We start from the raw sequence: 9,462 nt of genomic DNA, 5'->3' as shown, positions 1-9,462 counted from the left end.
TCCATTCGTTTGTTGATGGGCCCCTAGGCTGCTTCCAACTCTTTGCTATTGTAAACAAAGCTGCAATAAACATGGGTGTGAATATATCTGCTTGGATGGATCTTTTTTTATTTGAGAAGGGCACTCTCTTCAAAGATTAGCATAATCAGCTTGGTGATCATCCTATGTATTCTCTGTTCCATATTCTTTCTCTTCGTTCTTTCTTTCAGTAAATATTAACCAATTTATCCAACATATTTTTTTAAGTTCCTATTCTATGCCAGATCTTGTTCTGGTTGCTCAAGTTAAGGTAATGAGCATTACATATAAGACTGCATGCCCTCTATAGTGGGAGCAGCGAAAGATTCTGTGTGATACTGTAATGTGGGTACATAGAATTTTGCATGTGTTAAAACTCATAGGACTGTACAAAGCAAAGACTGAAATATAATATAATCTATAGACCTTAGCTAATAATTGTTGTTGTTGAGTACCATTGATATATAGGAATATATTACAAATAATATAACAATATTGAGTCATCAATCATAATGAATGCTCTATTTGAATGTAAGGAGAACAATACATTGGAGTTGGAGGGACAAGAGATATATGAGAATTTTCTTTGCTGTGATGGTTAAGGTATGTTTCAATTTAGCTAACTAAGTTTCTTTGGTTTGGCAGCTATAATATAATTATCCCTTTGATCAAGTTGATGCGGTGCTACCATTTTCTAGAAAATGTTTGCTATTTGTGGCCACTTGGTTGAGGAAGAATTCACTGGGGATATGACCTGCCTTGAGTATACAAGGAATGTGGCTATAGGGACATCATCACCAATGTCATATGGATCCTGGCCAAAGCAGAGAGTACCAGAGGAATGCCTATGTTTAATTGACTATGCAAAGGCATTTGATTGTGTGGATTACAACAAATTGTAGCTCACCTTGAGGAGAATGGGAATCTCTCAGAACACCTGATTTTGCTCATAACCTATTTTGTTTCATATCCTACGCTTGGACTAGAAAGCAGTCATCAAAACAGCAAGGAAACATTGCATGGTCCAAAATCAGTAAAGGATTGCATCAGGGATTTGTCCTGTCACCATACCTTTTCAATCTATATGAGGAACAGATCATTTGTCAGGCTAGACGTTATAAGGAAGAATGTGGCATCAGTATTGGAAAAAGACTCATCAACAACTAGTGTTATGCAGATGACACGACCTTGCTTGATGAAACTGAGAAGGGCCTGAAGCATTTGCTGCAGTAGGTCAAGGACTGTAGTCTGAAATGTGGACTGAAACTCAATATTAAGAAAACAAAGAGACTTACCACTTGGACAATTGGCAGTACCATGATAGAAGCAGAAGAGGGTGAGATTGTTAACAATTTCAACTTGCTTATATCCACAATCAACATTCTTGACTCAAGTAAGTAGTGAAGAAATAAAAAAACCAAATGTATGTGGAAAATCTGCTGTCAGGGACTCTCCAGAATGCTAAAGAGCAACAACATCAGTCTAGAAACTATGGTGTGCCTGATCCAAGCCATGGTCTTCATAATTACTTGTATTGCCTCAGAGAGCTGGACAATGACCAAAGATGACAGAAAATAAATTTGGGTAGTGGTGCTAGAGAAGAGTATTGAACATACCATGGATTGCCATGAAAACAAACAGGTCTGTCCTTGAGAGGGTGAAACCAAGCTACTCCTTTGGTGGCAATACAGTTCCTTGCCATTAAGCCACCAGAGTTCCATAAGCTGATCCTTGGAGGCAAGGATTTTGAGGCTTTATCTCACATACTTTCGGTATGTTGTCAAGAGGAACCAGTCCTTGGAGAAGGACATTATGCTGGAAAGATGGAGGGGCAGTGCAGGAGAAGAAGACCTGGGTGAGATGGATTGATACAGTAACTAGGATAATAAGGGTAGGTGTGTCTGTAACAGTGAGATTGGCTTAGGATAAAGTAAGGTTCAGAGCTATTGTGCATAGGGTCACTATGAGTCATAATGAACTCAATGGCACATAAAAACAATGCCAACTTACATTTACATCTGACTCATAGGGGCGTATGAGTCTTAGTCAACTTGACAGCACATAACAACAAAAACTTCACCTCTTGCCTCCTGACTTATCTGCTGATGTTGAGCTTGTCAGTCTCCACAATTATGTGCCACTGATTTGGCCTCTGTAAGCATGGATGTAAATTCCTTTACAGAAATATATCTTTATAAATATTATCTAAGTTATTGTTACATGGTGTTGAGTTGACTATGACCTATAGTAATACTTTGAACAATGGTGGCTCAGAGCTTTGCCCTATCCTGAGCCAGTCTCACCCCCTTACTGTATCACTGTGTCAATCCATCTTATCCAGGGTTTCCCTCTCCTAATTTGACCCTCTACCCTTCCAAGCATGATGTCCTTCTCCAAAAAATAGTCCCTTCTGGCAATATGCTCAAAGTATGTATGTGAGTCAGAGCTTTAAAATCTTTGCCTGCAAAAAAAATCCCCACAAATTTTGCCTATAGGGAATAACCTTAAAGGGCTTCAATTTCTCCAGGACAGATCTGTTTATTCTTTTGGAAGTACATGGTATATTCAATGCTCTTCTTCAGCACACCACCATTCAAAAGCATCAATTCTTCTTCTGTCATCCTTATTAATTCAGATCTCAGGTGCATATCAAGCATTTGAGAACCTTAGTCTCTAGACTGACATTGTTGCTCTTTAGCACTCTGGAGAGGTCCTTGACAGTAGATTTTCTCCAATGCAATCTGTCATTTGATTTTCTGACTGGTGCCAAGAGTGTTGATTATGGATCTGAACAAGATGAAATTATAAACAATTTCAATCTTTCCTCCATCTACCAATAGGTAGCTATTGGCTCAGTGGTGAGAGTCTGTTTTCTTGATGTTGAGATGCAATCCATATTGAGGACTGTAGTCCTTGATCTTCTGCACAAAATGCTTCAAGTCCTCCTTAATTTCAGCAAGCAAGGTTGTGTCATTTTTATAACAGAAGTTGTTGATGAATCTTCCTCCAATCCTGATGCCCCATTCATCTTCATAAAGTCCAGCCTCTCAAATGATCTGTTCTACATACGGATTGAAAAGGTATGGGGAAAGGATTCATCCCTGACACACGCCTTTCTTGATTTTGAATCATGTGGTGTTCCCTTGCTCTATTAGAACAATAGCTTCCTGGTTTAAATATGATTTTTAGTTTTATCTTTCTCTGTTTCTTTTCTCCTCTCCAGTGGCTGAAAGTAATGAATACCAGAAGAATGTCTATTAATGTTTTATTGACTATCGAAAGGCATTTGACTGTGTGGATCATGAGAAGTTGTGGCTGACATTGAGAAGAATGGGAATCCCAGAGCACTTGATTGTGCTCAAGTGGAACCTAAACCTGGACCAGGAGGCTGTTGTGTGAACGGAACAGGGGAGCACTGCATGGTTTGGAATAGGGAAGGGAGTGCACCAGGATTGTATTCTCTTTCTATACCTATTCAATCTGTATATTGAGCAAATTATTTGAGAAGCTGGACTCTATGAAGAGTAGTGTAGCATAAAGTTTGGAAGGAGACTCCTCAATTACCTGTGTTAGGCAGATGACACAATCCTGCTTGCTGGAAGTGAGGAGAACTTGAAACACTTGTTGCAGAGGATCAAGGAATGCAGCCTTTGGTATGGATTGCATCTCAATGTCAAGAAGACAAAGATTCTTACCACTGGACTGACAGGCAGCATCATGATGGATGGAAAGGAGATCGAAACTGTCAACAGCTTCATTTTGCTTAGATCTACAGCAGTCAGGAAATAAGGAGACACATTGCACTAGGAAAATGTACAGTTAGGAACATCTCCAAATTATTGAGGAGTAGTGATGTCAGTTTGAGGACTAAGGTGCATCTGATTTAGGCCATATTCTTTCCAGTACTTGTTATGCATATGAGAGCTGGACAGTGAAAAAGAATGACAGGAAAATAATCAATGCCTTTGTGTGTGGTGCTGAAGAAAAGCACTGAACATCTCTGGGACAGCCAAGAGACCAAACAGATGTGTCAAGGAGAAGGTGCAGCCAGAGCTCTCATTGAAGGTAGGAATGATGAGGCTTTGCCTCACATACCTTGTGCATGTTGCTAGGAGAGGCTATTCCTTGGAGAAGGACATGATGCAGGGAAGGGTGGAAGGAGAGGAAGACTCTCAACCAGGTGGATTGACATGGTGGCTGCTGCAATGGGCTATTGTGTGTCAGGAAGTGTGAATATGGTGCAGGAAAGAACAGGTTTCAGATCTTTTGTTCATAGTGTCGCTATGAGTCATACTTGACTCGACTAACAACAACAACCACCACCGTCAGTAGTTTTATTTCTCTAGAGAACCTAGCCTAAGACATGCTTTCCCCCCTCCACTTTTATAAACATAGAATTGCTCTAAAAAAGAAAGCCTATTAAAGAGCTCCTCAAACAAACTGTCCTCAAGAAGCTGACATTGAAATAAATTGTTATAAACTAGAACTGACACTAGATGAAGAGTAGAGAGAAGACTTCCATACACATTCAGCATTCCAATCCTGATGAAAGCTGGCCATGTACCAGTACAGTTAGGAAAAATTTCTCCTCTCACCTTATTATGATGCTTTGGGCTGTTACCAGCTCTGTCAGTCTTTAGATTGTCATAGTCTTTTAACTGCTTCTGTGGCTTTCCTTTTTAGCAAGAGAACATCTCACACCTAACACCTGGGATGTAGAGCCTTTCATAAGGAAAAAAAAATCCGAATGAAATGAGGGCAGTTTATGTTAAAACTGCAGGTCCTGCACAGTCACATCATCAATACATCTGAGCCCTAACCAAGGAGTACAGTAATCCAGGAATCTATCCACGCACAGCTCACTTCTGCCAGAGCTAGGAATCCACATCAGCAATGCCTGAAGGGTATATATGACCAGGGAGACTGAATTTGACCTACTTCATCCTTTGGGCTCTTTTTCTACAGCATATTAATGAGCTTTGTTGAATCAAATTTTCTTGGTTTTCCTAAAAAGTCGGAAGAAAACAATATTCAAGGGATTCCTATAGAAATATCCTTTTATAATAAAATGTTGACTTAAATAGCTATTTTTCAAATGCACCATTTCAAGAAGATGACTACCACATACTCATTATAAGAACAGAAACGGAAATATTCTCAAAACAAGTACAGGTAAATGAAATTTAGGGAATGGAGGAGGGGAAGCCTTTTTTTCACTCAAATCTTTTTTTATGAAAGGTAATTATCTATGAGGAAAACGGATGTTTGGAATTACAATTCTTACTTTCTCTTTCCTTCTTCTGGTGGAGGTGACTAATGAACAGTGAAATGACCAAGAAGTAGGCAGGAAGCCAAAGAAGAGAGATGGAAGAGGAAAGTACAGAAATAGTCTACAAATGGGTGGCTGGGTCTGAGCCCAAGTAGAATGCAGAGAATTTCCACTTTGCAAGGTAAGGGAAGAGGCACAGAAAATAATAGTTATATTAGCTTAGCTAATGACAGTAATTAATAGTTGCATGCCTCCACTACATCAGGCCAGTGCCTGCCAGATATTTTATATCTGTTATCTCAGTGATCACATGTGGTAGGCATTATTTTTGCTTTAAAGAAGAAAAATTGAAGATTTAGGGAGTTAAGTAACTCAAGTCTACAGAGGAAGGTAGCTGAGTCTGGATTGGAATCTAAACTCAACCACAGATCTCCTCTTTCTTCATCATTTGAATCCACCGTAAAACATAAGTATTTCTCACATAAGAACACATGTTGTTCTTATGTAATTTTGGCACATGCTTAATATAACATTCCAGTGAAGTATTTGGAGCAGGAACTTCAGTGTACCTAAAAATTACTGGGTGCACTTGTAAGTTGCATATTACTTGACTTCTCTGTTAAAGACTAAATCCAGTAGGTTTAAGGTGTTGTTATTTTTAGGGGTGGTCTAGTTGACTTCAACTCAAAGCAACGCTACATAATGAAAGCCTGCTTGATCCTGTGCGAGCCTCACAATCGCTGATGTGATCATTGTTGTAGCCATTGTGTCAATACATCTCATGGAGGATATTCCTCTTTTTCACTGACTGTTTATTAAGCATAATGTCTTCCTTCAGGGACTGGCCACTCCTGAAAACATGCTCCGGTACCAAGGGTTTATTATATAAATGTTTTTCCTAGTCATATCAGTCTTTGAGTCCAAAGTGTGCCTGATCCAGGCCATGGTCTTCTCTTGCAAGGCATCAGAAAACTGGACAATGACTAAGGATGACAAAAGAAGAATCGATGCCTTTTGAGTTGCTTGCTACAGAAAAGTCTTGAAATATAAGTCTGTCTTGGGGAGTTTCCCCTTGGAAGCTAGGATTTTGAAACTCTGTCTCACATACTTTGAGCATGTGGCCAAGAGAAGAGTGGAGACATAGCACAGGAGAGGAAGGCCCTGGATGAGATGGATTGACCCAGTAACTATGGTAACAGAGTTAGGTTTATCAGAGTCAGTGAGACTGGCTTAGAATAGTACAGGCTTCAGAGCTATTTTATACAGGGTTGCTATGAGTTGCAAGTGACTCAGTGATACATACAATAACAACAGTCAATTGACTCTGGCTTTGCCACATGGATGAATGGGATCATACACATAGGATATGTTATTCTATCCACAAGGGTGGTCTTGCCATTATACTGAGCAGATTTAGCAGCAGAAATTTGGGTTTTATACCACTAGCAAGAAGAAGCAGAGAACGCAGTGCATGTCTCTTGAGGTCTAAGATTTCTGCACTATTCACATTAGGATCTATAGGAGCAGCAGTACAATCTAATAAATCCTACTCCTAGTAACACTATAGGACAGAATAGAACTACCCTATAAAGTTTCTTGATCATATGTTGTTTCATGAAATTCTTCAGTGTCAGCCAATTCTTTTTGGTATAGTGACTTCATGTATTTTTTCCATCTTCTTTTGATGCTTCTTGGGTCATTTTATATTCTACCCACAGTATCCTTAGGTATTACAACTCGAGGCATGAATTTTTTTTTTTTTCAGTTTCTTCAGCTTAAGAAATGTTGAGTGAGATTATCCCTTTTGATTTTCCAATTCCAGCTCTTTGCACATTTCATTATAATACTTTACGTTGCCTTCCTGTTTTTACATTTGAAATCTTGTGTTTAGCTCCTTAACTTCTTGATTTTTTTCCCTTCACTATGGCTTCTCAGTGCTTTAGTGCAATATTCAGGGTCACTTCTGACATCCATCTTGGTCTTGGCGTCTTCCTTGGGCTTTGTAATAATGTTTTATATTCTTTATGGATGATATTCTTGATATCCTCTATAGCTCATCTGCTCTTTGCTCATTAGTATTCAAGGCCTCAAACCTGTTACCAAGATGATCTTTAAATTCAGGAGGGATAGACTCAAGGTCAAACCAAAATTCTTGTGTATTTGATTTGATTTTCTTTCGTTTCAGTTTGAACTTGCATATGAGTAGTTGATGGTCTGTTCCACAATCAGCACCTAGCTGATGTAATACTGAGTTTCTCCAACAATTTTTCCCATAGATGTAATCAATCTGATTCCTATGTAGGCCATCAGGTGAGGTCCACATGATTAGTTGTCATTTGTATTACTTATAAAAGGCATTTGCAGTGAATTAATCATTGATCATATAGAATTCTATCTCCAGCCTCATTTCTGTCACCAATTCCATGTTTACCTTCTACCAATCCTTTTCACTGATGTCCAGAAATCTAAAAACAACCTGTGTTATACAGATGACACAACCTTGCTTGCTGAAACTGAGGAGGACTTGTGGCTTTACATGTTACAAAGCCCTTAATCCTGTCAATTATAGCTCTCTCCCACCCCTAGTCCTCCAAGAAACTTGGGCAAGGGACTTTTGGCTCAGTTGTATGCCATAGTAGTCCCATAGTCAGCTTCATTTTTGTGTCAGTTCTCTGGTTCTTTGCTTCTGGTTGCTGTGGTTGGTGTTCCTGCAGGCTCTGGTCTGGCTGTTGTAAGAATCTCTGGCCCAAATAAACATGCTGCATTTTCTTGCTTCTTTATTGGTGGTGAGACAATCAAATTCTACTGCTGAATAGACTCAATTTAAAGGCAAGAGTAGTCAATCTGCTCGTGAATTGATGAGATTGGCCAATCCCCTTATGGATAGGCTAACATACCCTATTCACATATTCCCATCCATCCACATGGCAAAGTCAAACTTAATGGCTAGGGAAGCCATTTTGAACAAGAAATTCTTACTACCTTAGTTCACCTATTGTCTTTTCTTAGCCATTAATCTTCATATTTGAAGAATCAACTTTTTCCTTAAAATATATAATAACAATAATTCACAAAAGCATGTAAGCCAACAACTTCATGTCTCATATTTAATGTCCTCAATCGGATAGCCAGTTTCTAAATTACCCATCCCTATCAACATTAGACAATTTACACCAGGCCTGAGGGCCATAGGCGTGAAGGCCCAACTACCTTTATTTAAAATTGAGATTTTAATGAAAATTTATAGAGAACTTGGATTTCCATTCATTCATTCTTGAACATTTTCCTCCCTGACCCCTCCCCCCCAGTTAGCTTTTTCCTTAGGAAGAAAAAAAAAATTCTTTTATTGGCTTTTAAATACAAAGGCCCACCTACCAGGTCCTGATTGATTTAAACAATCAATTTGGTGTTTATCGTGTTTAGGGAGAACATTGTTCTAAATAGGACAGCACTTCTTTGTCAGTTTGCTATACCTCGATAACAAGGTTGCTGTGATACTGAAAGCTGTGCCACTGATGTGTCAAATGCTATAAGGATTACCTATTGTGGACAGGTTTTGGTGGGGCTCTCTGATTGAGACAAACTAGGAAGCAGGATTGGCCATCTACTTCTTAAATAATTGAGCTTTAAAAACCCTATCAACAAAAACAAAAACAAAAGCAAAACAAACCCTATCAACACCAGAGGAAAGAAGATAGTTACGGTAATGTAGTGACAGAGTCTACATTGGAAAATAGCAGAAATGAGGAAAAACAATAACAAAAATTGTTCAATAATTGGAACATGGAACGTACATAGCTTGAATGTTGGAAAACTGGACATTGTTTAAATTGAAAGGGGATGCATGAATATTGGCATTCTGGGTGTTAGTGAGATGAAATGGACCAGCTTTGGCCAATTTGAATCAGATAATCAAATGGTATAGAAAAGACCAAAATGGATATCAGAAGATACTCTGAAAATTGCACTGGAGCGCAGGGAAGCCAAAGCACAAGGAAGAATTCAAGATACTAAAGGGTTGAATAGAAAATTTCAAAAGGCAGCATGGGATGACAAAGCAAAATATTACAATGAAATGTGCATGGAGCTGGAGTCAGAAAATCAAAAGGGCCGAATTAGCTCAGCATATCTTAAGTTCAAGGAACTGAAGAACAAATTCAAACCTCGAGTTGCTA

Source organism: Elephantulus edwardii, unplaced genomic scaffold, assembly GCF_000299155.1.
Source record: "Elephantulus edwardii isolate Elephantulus edwardi_28Jun2011 unplaced genomic scaffold, EleEdw1.0 scaffold00084, whole genome shotgun sequence".
Classification (NCBI taxonomy): domain Eukaryota; kingdom Metazoa; phylum Chordata; class Mammalia; order Macroscelidea; family Macroscelididae; genus Elephantulus; species Elephantulus edwardii.
The sequence above is the reverse complement of the archived record's forward strand: the minus strand, read 5'-3'. Positions refer to the sequence as shown.